General features: G+C 51.0%; 2 protein-coding genes across 9 annotated transcripts in view; one reads left to right on the top strand and one right to left on the bottom strand.

Moving 5' to 3' along the window:
* Nucleotides 1–13,636, top strand: part of CLSTN1 (calsyntenin 1) — an 833,174-nt gene that overhangs the window by 206,379 nt on the left and 613,159 nt on the right. The window lies entirely within an intron of this gene.
* The window catches only part of PEX14 (peroxisomal biogenesis factor 14), a 122,917-nt gene that overhangs the window by 79,766 nt on the left and 29,515 nt on the right, over nucleotides 1–13,636 (bottom strand). The window lies entirely within an intron of this gene.

Genomic DNA, 13,636 nt, shown 5'->3' with positions numbered 1-13,636 from the left:
GCATTCTAATTTGTATTTTCAATCTAGTAGCGCAAAGTGTTTATTAGAGATTTATAATACAATATACAAAAGTTCTAATACATGAGCTATCTTTTAAAATATATATCTATAATATGTCATATATAAAAGTAGACAAAGATCTGGGGCCGGGTAGGTGGCGCTGGAGGTAAGGTGTCTGCCTTGCAAGCGCTAGCCAAGGAAGGACCACGGTTCGATCCCCCGGCGTCCCATATGGTCCCCCCAAGCCAGGGGCGATTTCTGAGCACATAGCCAGGAGTAACCCTTGAGCGTCAAACGGGTGTGGCCCAAAAACAAAAAACAAAAAGTAGACAAAGATCTAAAAGTTTATTTCGTAGTTTAGTTTTTATTTGGTTTATATGGCTAAACTACATTCCCTGCCATTAATCTAGTTTATAAAGAAAACTGATTCAAATTAAAGAAAACTGAGGTTATAGGAACAAATTAAAAGAAATATATTTTAGGGGCCGGAGAGATAGCATGGAGGTAAGTGTTTGCCTTGCATGCAGAAGGTCAGTGGTTCAAATCCCGGCATCCCATATGTTCCCCTGAGGCTGCCAGGAGCAATTTCTGGGCATAGAGCCAGGAGTAATCCCTCAGTGCTGCCGGGTGTGACCCAAAAACAAAAACCAAAAAAAAAAAAAAAAAAGAAAAAAAAATATATTTGAGGGCCGGAGCAATAGTGCAGCAGTAGAACATTTGTTTTGCACTCAACTGACCCAGGACGAACCTGGATTGATCCCGGCGTCCCATATGGTTCCCCCGAGTCAGGAGCAATTTCTGAGCGCATAGCCAGGAGTAACCCCTGAGCGGCACCGGGTGTGGTCCAAAAACAAACAAACAAAAAAAAAAAAAAGCAAAGCTTTGCAGATGCTGCAGAACAAGTATATTCTTCTGGATGAGTTCTCTGTCCTTTCCCCTCCCAGGTGCCAGATGAAGCCACAGATGACCAGGGTTCACAAAGCAAGGCTAGGGTGCTCCTTCACAGTGCCATGCACCAGGGCTGGCCACTCTTGTCATGATGCTCACAGGATGCTGTCTGCAATGCCAGGGATCATACTTGAGACACATGTGAGCAGTAGGGGGGATACAACTTGTGGCCTCACACTTGCAAATTGGGTGCTTTATAGCCATTGAACCACTGGCCAGGTACACCACCGCATAATTTCTCTGCTGATTTTGTGAAGCAGCCTGAGGTACCCCAGCTGGGCTGAAAGGCAAGGCCCAGCCTTTCCTAAACTCAGCACGTCCATCTCCCCCCACGAGAAATATAGAGAAACACAGCAGAGGAGAAAAAAGACCAGGTAAAGGAGAAGAGAAAATCACGGAGTGACAGATCCACCTGTCTCACACAGTAAAGCTTTACTCATGCCAAGTGCTCCTTATGTAACACAGTTAACTAGTGTCCAGATCACAGAGCATTAAAACTAGGAGACTAGAGCGCTGGTACGGTGGAGAGAGTGCTTGTCTTGCACACAGCTGACTGGGATTCAATCCCCGGCATCCCATAGGGTCCCCAGAGCCCTGTCTGGAGTGATCTGAGCACAGAGCCAGGAGTTAGGACAGAGCATCACTTGGTCTGACCTAAATAACAAACAAACAAAACTGTCTGTCTATAAGGTCCACAGAGCTAGTATGGGGTGGGATGGGAGTGGTTAGGACATTTGTCTTGCATGTAGCCAACTGTGGTTTAATCGGAAAAGAAAAAAAAGGAAGGAAGGAAGGAAGGAAGGAAGGAAGGAGGGAGGGAGGGAGGGAGGGAGGGAGGGAGGGAGGGAGGGAGGGAAAGGAAAGATAAAGAAAGAAGAAAAAGAAAGGGAGAAATTTAGGGAGAAAGAAAAAAGAAAAGAGGAAAGAAGAAATCTAGGAAGAAAAGAAGGAGAACCTGGGTGTGGCCCAAAATCAATCAATCAATAATTAAATAGTTTTAAAAAAAGAAAGGGAGAAATTTAGGAAGGAAAGAAGGAATTTAGGGAGAAGGAAAGAGGAAGGAATGAAGAAATTTAGAAAGGAAGGAAGAAATTTAGGAAGGAAGGAAGGAAGGAAGGAAGGAAGGAAGGAAGGAAGGAAGGAAGGAAGGAAGGAAGGAAGGAAGGAAGGAAAGGAAAGGAGGGAGGGGGAGAGGAAGGGAGGAAGGAGAAACCAAACCCTGCTCAGCGTGGGGTCACTTGGCACAGGTGAGAGGCGAGGAGGGCGAGCCCCCACAGTGCCTGGCGGATCCCAGCAGACCTGCAAAGAGCCTCCCCACCCAACCCGTTGTTGAGAGGCCTGGACTGTGTTACATCATGGAGCCGCTGCAAGCTGAGCCAGAACACCCGTAATCCACTTTGCCCTCCTGCCCTGGCCAGAACACACACACATACACACACCCTGCCTCCCCCGCCCCGTCTGTCCAGCTCAGCTGCTGCTGGCTGACCGGATCCCCGACAACAAGAACCGTCTAAGAAAACGTGAGGTATGGAGTGAGTCATGCCGGGAGGCTGCAGCCTCGGCGGTTTTCCTCAACGGCACAGGAACAGTTTTTGATTCAAGTTAGATTAAGCACCAGGAAGGCAGAGATTAAATAATGAATAGTTAGCAAAGCACTCATCGGGGCTGCTGCATGGTAGAAACCCGAGCCGAGTGAGTTAGTGAGCGAGGGAATGAGGGAGCCGGTAGTTTCTGCAAGCGTGAGCTGTCATGGGCTAGGGGAACCTTCTCTGAACCTTCCACGGGTGAGTTCTACAGGGCAGGCGGTCCTGGGCCACAGTGGGTGCAAATGAGCCGAAGAGATGCACTTTCACAAAACAATGTGGATGAGGAAGTAGAAGCGGCCTGTCACGCATGCGGCCACCCCCCTCCATAAAAGCATTTCTCTTACTCTGCTTATTAACTAAATGTGTGTGGCTGCCCGCCTCGCCTAGCCTCTCCTCGCCTCGCCTGGGCCGGCCCTGTGAGCAGTTTTCGCGAACGTGGCTCTTAAGCTTGGGAAGTGAGCACGGCCCGGCCCTCTCTGGGCCAGCGTGGGGCTGCACCTGTAATGTCAGGATGCATTAGCCGGAATCAAGGCCACAGTGATGCCCGGGACCACTTCACGGCCACGTCACTCTGGAGTGGCTAAATCCAATCAAACGCCAGAGGCGCTTCCTGCCCAGCGAGAGTGACGCGCTCAGCCACTTACTGGAAACTGCTGGAAGCCGGGAGTGGGTGTACAGTGTGCTCGGAGTCCGTAATGGACAGGGCTGCTTTTTTTTCCCTCTTTATTATTATTATTATTATTTAAACCAACCCATAAATGGTTTGGCATCCTTCTTTCCCAGGAACGACCTAGAAGTCACTTAACATCTAAAGACTATACGGATGAAATCGGCAGGAGAGTCGCAGCACAGTAAGAAGGGGAGAGGAGAGAGTGGAAAAGAACATTCTCTCTCTCTCTCCCTTTGGCTTCGGTGTCATGACAGCACATTTCTCCTCTGGGAGGGATAAGAAAGAATCAAGGCACACACACACACACACACACACACACACACACACACACACACACACACACACACACTTTTTAGGATCCCTCTCCCCACCTGACCACCCCCACCCCCAGCTTTGCACCCTCATCTGTAAAATGGACTCAACGCTGCTCAGAAATTCACCAAAGGGTTACAAGGAATAATTAGTTAGCATTTATATAATACTTTTGATCTTCAAAGTGGGATTATTAGGCCATAAACTGGAGTAGATGTGGTTTGAAAAAGTCTTTAAAAAAAAAAAACAAACTAAACTGAAGCATGAAAGAGAGACTCGGAGGAGCAGAAACAGGCTGACATCACCGCCTGAGAACAGGGCCCCCCTCAGCCTCCACGGAGACACCCTTACTTTCAGTTCTGCCTCCGATCTGCATGTGAACACAAAGGTTGAAGGAGATTTTTATTAGGGGAGTTTAAAAAAAAAAACAGGAGGAGAGCAGAAGAAAGAAAGGAGAAAGGAGGCTGGAGCAAAGGCATTGATAAAAATGTCAAATGGGAGGGAAGAGGAAAAAAGTGGAGGGGAGGCAGGAAAGCGAAGAGCAAATGGCAAGAGAAAAGAAAAGAGGGATTTGCCCACCCACTCCAAAAAAAAGAGAAAGCAAAATCAGGAAGAGCGAGTGGGAGAAAAAAAAAAAAAAAGAGCAAGCGAGTGAGCGAGAGAGACAAAATGGGAAATTTCACTAGGGAAACCAGCAAAGCGCGGCCGGTTTTAAGAGCGGGAAAAACCCGCAAGTAGGAGAAAAAGTTCTTCGACTCAGCCTCTAAAAGCAGAAGGACAAAGAGCAGAGCAGGGGCGAGGAAGGAGAAGAAGGGGAACGCCAAGAGGGGAGAGGGGAGAGGGAGGCCGGGAGGCGGGGAGCCGGGCTTGGGTCAATCCATTTAACGCTGCCCTGCGCATTTACAGAAAAGCACCTCTGATAGAATAAAGGCTCATAAACACGCAGAAATTGGGTTAGGCCCGTTTCGAATTCCTGCCAAACAATGGTTCGGAAAAATGAAGCTCTATTTTAATTAGCCGGATTCGCGAGTGATTCGATAACAGCAGATGCAGTCTGGATGCTTTCAGCTTGATGGGCTCCGCATCCATGAACTTAGAGCCGTTTTTTTGATGCAATTAGGAATCTTGCCTGCCCCAACATGCCAGGCCCAGCCCCAGGACCTGTGCGCAGGGGCAGCCCCTCTGAGCAGCTTGATTTGCACCCGCGACGTTAATATTTCAAATCGTGCCGATGAGATGAGCCAGGCCGGGCTCAGGAACAGAGAGAGCGTGGGGGTCGTTGGTCGGATTCCCAGGAAGGCGCCAAAGCCACCCCGTTGCCTGCAGAAGACTCCTCGTCCTTCCACCAGGGCTTTGAGAAAAGTTGGGTCATTCTAGTGGGAAGAACTACAGAAACAAACACTGAGGCCGAAATGCTAGGCTGCTGGCGTGGCCAGGCCAGTCCTGGGATGCAGCACCGGACTCGCATGTTGGCTGCAGAACTAGCCTGGGTCTTGGTGGCCGTGTGCAGTCAGGCATCCTGGGATCTCTTTCAGCTCCTTCCTGGAGCCAGGAACTGCAGCTCAGGGCTGCAAGCCTGCAAGCCCGCGAGGTGCACCAGGGCTTCTCAGCCAGGCCCTGGCCAGCCCTCTTGTGCACCCCACACCACGCACAACTCAACTCTCTCTTTAACAGCACCTCCTGCCACTTCCCTGCAGCACCGCTGCCCACATGCACAGAGTGAGTCCAGCTACCGGTCTCGCTACCCGCACCCCTCCAGCCTCTCAGAGTTGCCTTGATCTATTAAGGATGTTGGAGGAGAGGGCTGGTGGGCACAGTTAGGCTGGGAAGGGGGAGGCTGCCAAGAGAGGACTCAGGAGACGTGCTCAGGCCCTTGCCAGCTGGATCACAAGGAATGACAGGGTGGGGGGACAGAACAGGGACAGAGCTCCAGAGTTGTGATCGGCTTTTTGAACAGAAGAGGGGACGCGACAGGCTCACAGGGAGAATATCTCTCTCTCTCTCTCTCTCTCTCTCTCTCTCTCTCTCTTTCTCTCCCTCTCTTCTCTCTCTCCTTCCCTCCCTCCCTCCCTCCTCTTTTCTTATTCTCTCCTCTCTCCACCCAAGGAGGACGGAAGGGACAGCCAAGATGCCCTTCACGCCATCTCCCGGCCGCTTGCGCTAACAAGCCGAGCGCTGTAAATCAAACACGAGATCCCTGTGCAGGGGAGGGGGGTAAGAAGGGAGAGAGATTTCTTCTGGAAGGAGCCCAGAGAGACACCGCCTGCTTGGGAATCAGCGTTTCAGGGCCCACAGTTAGCAGGCAGGCAGGATGCTAGCTTGAAAGAAAGGAGTTATACTATATACTATAGATAGATGATTGATAGATAGATAGATAGATAGATAGATAGATAGATAGATAGATAGATAGATAGATAGATAGATAGATGATATAGATGATTGATAGATAAATGATGGGTGATAGATAGATAGATAGATAGATAGATAGATAGATAGATAGATAGATAGATAGATAGATAGATAGATAGATAGATAAGAGGGGCCTTCTTCAAAAGTTATTTATTTCTCAGAACCACTCTGCGGAATAGAGGTCACTTCTCATTGCGTTGCCATCTGCATACAGTCAATGCACTCGTGAAAGGCCTGGGCATTTCTGCTCACGGGGGTCCCAGGCTTCCCTCTCAGACAGACAGATGGCCCCAGACTCACGCTCCGAGGGTGTCAGAAGGGGTCGGAGAGAAGACAACAGAGAAGGAGCTTGCCTTGCGGGTGGCCAAGCCCAGTTTAAATTCCGAGTCCTGCCCCGAGGAATCCCTGAGCACAAAAGTAGGACTAAGTTCTGAGCACTGCTGAGTGTGACCCCAAAACCAAACAAAAATAGAGTGTCAGAGAGAGGCCAGAGAGATAGTATAGTGGGAGGGCGCTTGCCTTGTATTGCAGCCAACCAAGGTTTGATCTAAGCCTGGCAACCCCATATGGTCCCCTGAGCACTGCCAGGAGTGAGTCCCGAGCTCAGAGCCAGGAGTAACCTTTGAGCACTGCTGGGTATGGCCCCAAAACAAAACAAAAAGAGTAAAAAAGGGGTACAGAGACTGTCTTTAAAACATATAACTCTGGGGCTTAGTGATAGCCCAATGGATAGGGCATTTAACTTAGTACAGAGCCAGGAATAACCCCCTGAACACCACTGGGTGTGGCCCAAAAACCAAAAAGATAAAATAAAGTAAAATAAAACAATGGCACAATCCCCTATGTTACACATAGTCATTGAAGTATGCCAGCCCCTATAGGCTCCCAGATGGAGCAGAGAGCTCAAATCCCTGGCTTACCCCACACACAGTGATGCCGGAGACGCACACACACACACACACACACACACACACACACACACACACACACACCTTCTCCTGCTTGGGGCAGGCGAGGACAGTCCCCCAAAGTCCATGCCACCTCCCTGATTAGCTCTGGGTAATGGACCAAAGCTGCAGTCTTTTGCCAAAACACAGAATTCCAGCAAGAAGGACAGATTCCACCCAACTTAGAGGCAAAAGTAGAACCAAAAATAAAGAACAGAAGAGAGAGAACAAACAAACCCACTATGGAAGGGGCACGGGTACAGAGAGCTTGTGGAAAGGGCCAGTCAGGACTTCCCATAAAGGCTGAGTGCTGTCGGGGTCATGTGGAGGATGACTGATGGCCAGGAGGGGCTCAGGCAGCGAGGGGTGGAGGTAAGGGGGACCCTCATGGGTGATGCCATCCAACCCAGCTTGCTCCCAGAACCCACCCTCAGACTCCCCACTTGCTCGATCTGTTCCCAAAAGGAGAGAATTGGGTCTCTGGACCCCAAGGGCCAGTGCCTCCCTAAAAATAAGAAACCAGAGCTGGGCATTGTTTCCAGCTGACAGCAAGGGGCCTAGCTGTCACAGGGCAGAACCTTCATCACCAATTTTTTATTTTCTTTTCCTCCTCAGGGCTTCAGCTTCCCATTAAGAGAAAGATTAAAAAAAAAAAAGAAGAAGAAAAAAAAGAAATAAGTATGAATTTGAAGGGGAATTCTGCCAAAACCTGAACCTCCCGAATCTGGTTCCACCGCATTCTTGCCCACAGCCCCGAACTTCTCCTCCTCCTTGGTGCCTCCCTGCATTTTTCAAAATGCAGCTGGAGAGATCTCTTAAAATTCAGATTTCGAGCACCTTCTAATTACAGGCCACTGGAGCCAGGCTCCTTTAATTAATGAACCTGGCTCCTCTCTCTTCAAAGGAAATCTGTGTTGAGGGGCATTGGTGGGTGGAGGGTGGGGGGAATGACCCCCATTGGCTCCTCTCTGCTCATTGGACTGCTGGCATCCAGGACCTGGCACCCCAGCAGGAAAGAAAAGACATTACCTGTCCCCCAGGCCCCTAGGCCCCAGTCCTGGCCCACATGTCTTCAGCACAATGACAGTGCAAAGGGAGGGGAGAGGGGGCGGCCTTCCTGGGCGTGACCAGAAAATCAAAGAGACCTACCCCCACCCTTGAGGTCCCCCACCTCTCCAGCAGGAAGTTTTGGGGGTTACATGGGGGCGACTGTGATTTTTCCAGAACAGATGCTCCTTCCAGGCCCATCACTCTCTGGGAGATTGTGTGACCACTGGGAGCACCTGATGACAGGGCCCTGCTTCCTCCGACAACCCAGTCCTGGTGGGAAGGACTCAGTATCACCCCAAGCAAGGGAAACTGAGTCTTAGAGGGTTCCCCGAGAGTCCCCTGCCTAGGCCTGTCGATGCAGAACTGTCAGGGACCGGTGTTAGCCTCCCGGCTATTTGGGGCAGCGCCTGGCCAACTGTTTACGTCTGCGGCTCATGCCAAGACAGCCTATAGGCCTCACCAGGGCATGGGGGAGAAGCAGGCTTGGAACTTGTGCTCTCAGCTGGGCAGGCTGCCTCTGGCTGGGAATGGCTGCAAACAAGAGTTGCAGATATCACAACAGACAAGGCCCGGGTCAGATACAGCCGATCCCGCTCGGGTTTCAGGCACAGTGAAGAGAGCCTGATTTGGCCGCGCTGGGGAGAGCTTGGGGCCTGTTATAACCACGCCAATGCCATGGGCTCAGAGCAAGCGGTTGCAGTTGTGTCTCTGTGTGTGTGTGTGTGTGTGTGTGTGTGTGTGTGTGTGTGTGTGTGTGTGTGTGTGTGTGTGTGCGCGCGCGCGCGCTCCTACCTGACAAACAGCCTCTCCTGCAAGGAGAGAGAAACCTCCAAACTGCAGTGCCTGTCACCCCTTCCTGCCTCCTGACCCCCACTCCAGGCTGGGAACCACCAGGAACAGCGGGGGGCCGTAGCATGGCCAGGAAATTAGATGAGTCCCTCGACTTCTTCCATCTCTCACCTTCCCAAGTCCCGCCCAGCGCCCACATCCAACACTGCATTTTATGTTCTGGGAGCCAGCAAGGGGGCTGGCTGTCAAAGAACGGGGGTGTGGGGGAGGTCAACCCACTGGATTGAGTCACAAAGCAAAGCAGGAGAGTGCTGGGTTCTGAGTCCTCCACAGCTCCAGCCGTGTCTCCCAGCCTGACGATCCTGCCACCCAGTCAGTGTCCATACCCAGAGGTTCCCCACTGGACCTCATCTCTGCTTTCCCTTTCCAGTCGGCTCCAGGTCTGGGCTCAGCTCACCCAGGGCAGCCGGCTCCACATTACCAGACCTCAAAAGATTTGCTTTTTTTCCAAACAAGACTCTCCGAAAGTTCATTTTCCTATGACGTGAAGGCGTTTCGTTTTCTCCCAAATGCTCCAGAGCACAGGTCTAGGGAGACTGGGGGTAGGAGACAGGTTCTGAACAAGGCAGGGGGCAGGGAGCTGGCTGAGCTCAGGAGTGTCCGGGATCCAGGGCCTAGGTGCCCACACCAGCTGGCCAGGCCCCTTCTCTCTCTCTCCTGGGTGTCTCAAGGGGAAATCGCCCATCGATCCTGGGATACACACGCTCCGGGACCCATCCCTGACCTCAGAACAGCTCTGCCTCCAAACTCCTGCCTGTGCTTTAATGTTTAAATTATTAAATGCATTAATGTATTTACATTATTCAAGTCTTATGTGCATTTTTTCGAAGATAATTTATGTATAAGAGTTTGAATGTCCATGACTGTTAATGTCTATAACCCTTCCTGTTCGTTATTGATTCTGGAAGGCGGAAGAGAAAGAAAAAAAAAAAGAGAAGTCAAGAGTTTTTAATGCCTTATTTTTAATGTATTAAGAGTCTGAATAAGTGCATTCCCTTTTTTTCTTTTGTAATTTCATAATTTAAGTAGTGCATTTATTAAACTGACACAGTATGAATTGTGGCGAGGCCTGGCACGGCTCCACACTGCTGAGCAGCCAGCTGGAGCACGGGGCTCGCTGCTCTGCCCACCTCCCGCCCGGCCCCGCAGCAGCCAACCCGCGAGATTTCGGTGCTGCTCGGAGATCCCGCTCCCCCCCTTCTACCAGGCCTTCCCCCCAGCATGCTCCTCTGTTCCCCTGGTTCTTGTTTCAGGGAAGACACACGCCACATTAGAGCCCTCAGAGATCCCGGTGTTCTCTCTCGCTCGCTCTCTCTCTCTCTCTCTCTCTCTCTCTCTCTCTCTCTCTCTCTCTCTCTCTCTTGCTCTCTTGCTGCTCTCTTGCTCTTCTCTCTCTTCTATTTCTCTCTTCTCTCTCTCTCTCTCTCTCTCTCTCTCTCTCTCTCTCTCTCTCTCACACACACACACACACACACACACACACACACACACCCATATTCAAGAAGCACTGAGGTTGGGGCCAGAGCCAGTGCACGGCGGGGACAGCATTTGCCTTGCAGACATCCATCTATTCTGTGTTGAATCCCCAGCATCCCATAGGGTGCCCTGAGCCCAAAAGAAGTGATTTCTGAACGCACAGCCAGGAGGAACCCCTGAGTATCGCTAGGTATGGCCCCCAAAACCAAACAAACAACAAAAAGAAGCACCACACACACAAAAGAAAACACACACACACACACACACACCAGACTGCACAGAGGAGGTATCTCGGGGACAGGGAGGCGGTCCACCCTGAGCATGGGAGGTCTGGATTCTAGCCCCTGTGCCACCAAAAGCAAATCACCATCATCATCATCAACGAAAGTAAAGAGCGTCCTGGTGAAGGGATGGGCGTTGGGCCATGCAGAACTGTGCAACAGTGAACCACTTTGTAACTATATTTTATGGTGATTCAACTTAAATATGTTAATTTATGTATCATTACATAATTTATAGATATTACTTTATATAACATATAAAAAATATACTCGGGGAACAGAGCTGTAGCACAGTGATAAGGGTGTTTGCCTTGCACACGGCTGACCCAGGGTTCAATCCCTGGCATCCCATATAGTCCCCCGAGCCTGCCAGAAATAACCTCTGAGCATGACCAGGTGTGGTCCAGAAACCACATATGTATGTATGTGTATACATATATGTATGTATATTGTGTATATATAATAATTTTAAATTTTGTAAGTTAAAAAATAAAGGCATCTCCAATTTTAGTACATGTGCTGCCGAAGCGAGCACACACAAAAAAAAAAACTATCTCAAAACACTGTCCGGTCTAGTGTCTCCCAGAAATGCAATCAACCCCACATTGGGCAGGAAAACTTGGTTCTTTTCAGACCTGCGACCCCAGGCAGAAAAAAAAAAACGCTTCCAATGGGAGCCAGTGGAGCGCAACAGCGGCACCTGCTGGCCTGGGGGCTCCAGCTCAGCCCTCCCGGGGTGGGATGCAGGCCCAGCTGGCTGCAGGTGGACAGGCCAGTGCTGGGGTGTCCTGTAGGAGTTGCGTTTCTTGCAGGCGCTGCACAAAGGCTTCCCAGAGGGCCTAAGTTCAGGCTCGCGTGTGCGGAGAAAAGCAGATGAGCTGGCCATGGGCTTAGAATTGACTTGCCAGGCCGAAGCACTAGCAGGTGGGGTGCTGGCCTTGCATACCGGCAACCCGGGTTCGATCCCCAATGCCCCCAGCAGGGTCCTCCGAGCCCCAAGAGGAGTCATTCCTGCGTGCAGTCAGGAGTAACCACTGAGAATGGCCGAATGTGGCAAAAAAAAAACAACAACAAAAAAAAAAAAAACATTTTCATTCAAGAAAAAGAGGGGACCAGAGAGATAGCGCAGCTGTAAGGCATTTGCCTTGCGCACAGCTGACCCTGGATGGACTCGGGTTCAATTCGTGGCTTCCCATATAGTCCCTCGTGCCTGTCAGGAGCGATTTCTGAGCGCAGAGCCAGGAGGAACCCCTGAGCACCACTGGGTGTGACCCACAAAACAAAACAAGACAAAAAAGAACGAACTCTAAACGATTCCCAATGTCTTTCTCCCTCTCACTCTCTCCCCTCTCACCGTCTGTATTATTTCATAAGTTCTCCCTTGCTTTTTATTTACTTAATTTTTGGCCTTTTTCCTCCCTGATCCCTTTTCCTCTCCTATTTCCTCTTCTTTACATTTTTTTTTTTTTTTGGGCTACTCATTACCATTCTTTAACTGTTACAATTTATATCAGCATATAATGTTAAATAATTACAGGGAGCAGGAGCTCACTCTAGTGAGGATATAAACTCGCTGTGGGAATCTCCAGATTTAAACAAATAACACTCGCGGCAGGGGGGAGAGCGGATGAATTAGCATTAATATCCTGCCGGGGAGATCCCAGCGCACTGGTACCGCTTAAATACAGATCTTTTCTGGAACTGTCGATATGACAGCTCCCGGCAACACGGCCCCTTTTCCTTTCCCAGTCAATATCGCAGCCAGTGAAAATAGCCAGGGCCCCCAAAGGCGATCAATAAGGCCGCCCGCTAAAATAAACCTTTCCCTTTTAAGGGCTGTATAATAGTCAGCTAAATGGAAGAATTGGCACCCCACTGGGATGCTCTGGGGAGCCATGGAGGGAAGAGAAGGGAAGAGGAGAGGCGGCACTGTTGGGAGGGTCCTGTGTCCCTCCCCACCACCACCGGTGAGAAGGTGGGGCATCCCGGGGCTCGGGCACAGACAGGGAATGGGGAAGTTCCAGAAGGGTTCGAGGCCAGGCCGGGGGGTGTCTAGGTGGTCCCAGTCCCTAGCTGAGGCTGAGGATGGCAGGATCCCCAGTGTGGGGAGGAAGGGGAGAGGAGGAGAGTGTTTTCAGAAGTTCACCCCATGGGGCTGGAGAGATAGCACAGCGGTAGGGTGTATGCCTTGCATGCAACAGATCCACAACAGACAGTGGTTCGAATCCCGGCATCCCCTAGGGTCCCCTGAGCCTGCCAGGAGCGATTTCTGAGCACAGAATCAGGAGTAACCCCTGAGTGCTGCCAGGTGAGACCCCAAAACAACAAAACAAACTAAAAAAAAGAAGTTCACCCTAAAGGGAAGATCTTCCCGCTCACCACCACCAGACATATAACACGGGTAGAACATGGAGTGGCACTTTGCAGGGGCCAGGACTTTCATCGTGGACCAGTCTTCTCCCCACCCATTGTACAGAAGGAGGGAGAGAAACTGCGCTTGGAAGCCTCCCCCCAAGGAGAGAATGGAGAGGGAAGACGGGCATGGGGGGCACTCATCATCAAAGGCAACCCGCCCCCTCCGCAGTCCCACAGTGTCTCGAATCAGGCCAGCTGGACTCATGGGTCAGAGCAAGAGGGTGCAGCCACCAACCGGCATGGGCGGGCGGAGCTGAGCTGGATTCTGTTCTACTCCCTGCCAAGGCCCCACCGGGGACCCAGCCTGCTTCATTAAGATGCCACAATCTGTCTGGCATCCTCGGGGGTGAAGGCGAGGAGGAGCCCGCTTCCCCGACCAGGTGTGGAGCACTCTGCTCTGTGCATGTCATCTACCGGGTGACTCGGTGACTGCCACCGTGTCAGGCAGCTCCAGGGAGGGGCCGCACCCGCCAGCCAGACACACATACCCATCTGAGCACGGGGTGGGGGGGCTCCCAACCTCCAGGATTCCAGCCAAAAAAGCAGCTTAGAGGAGAAAGGAACCAAAGAGCGGCCAGCTCACCTAAGGGAGGCCTTCATCCATCCCGTGGTCAAGTCTGGGATGAAGGCTGGGGAGGGGGTGCCCTGGGACTTAATAACCTGGAAAAAGCAGTCGCACAGAAGGCAAGGAGC

This window comes from Suncus etruscus, chromosome 6 (genome assembly GCF_024139225.1).
Source record: "Suncus etruscus isolate mSunEtr1 chromosome 6, mSunEtr1.pri.cur, whole genome shotgun sequence".
NCBI classification, from domain to species: Eukaryota; Metazoa; Chordata; class Mammalia; order Eulipotyphla; family Soricidae; genus Suncus; species Suncus etruscus.
The sequence above is the reverse complement of the archived record's forward strand: the minus strand, read 5'-3'. Positions and strand labels throughout refer to the sequence as shown.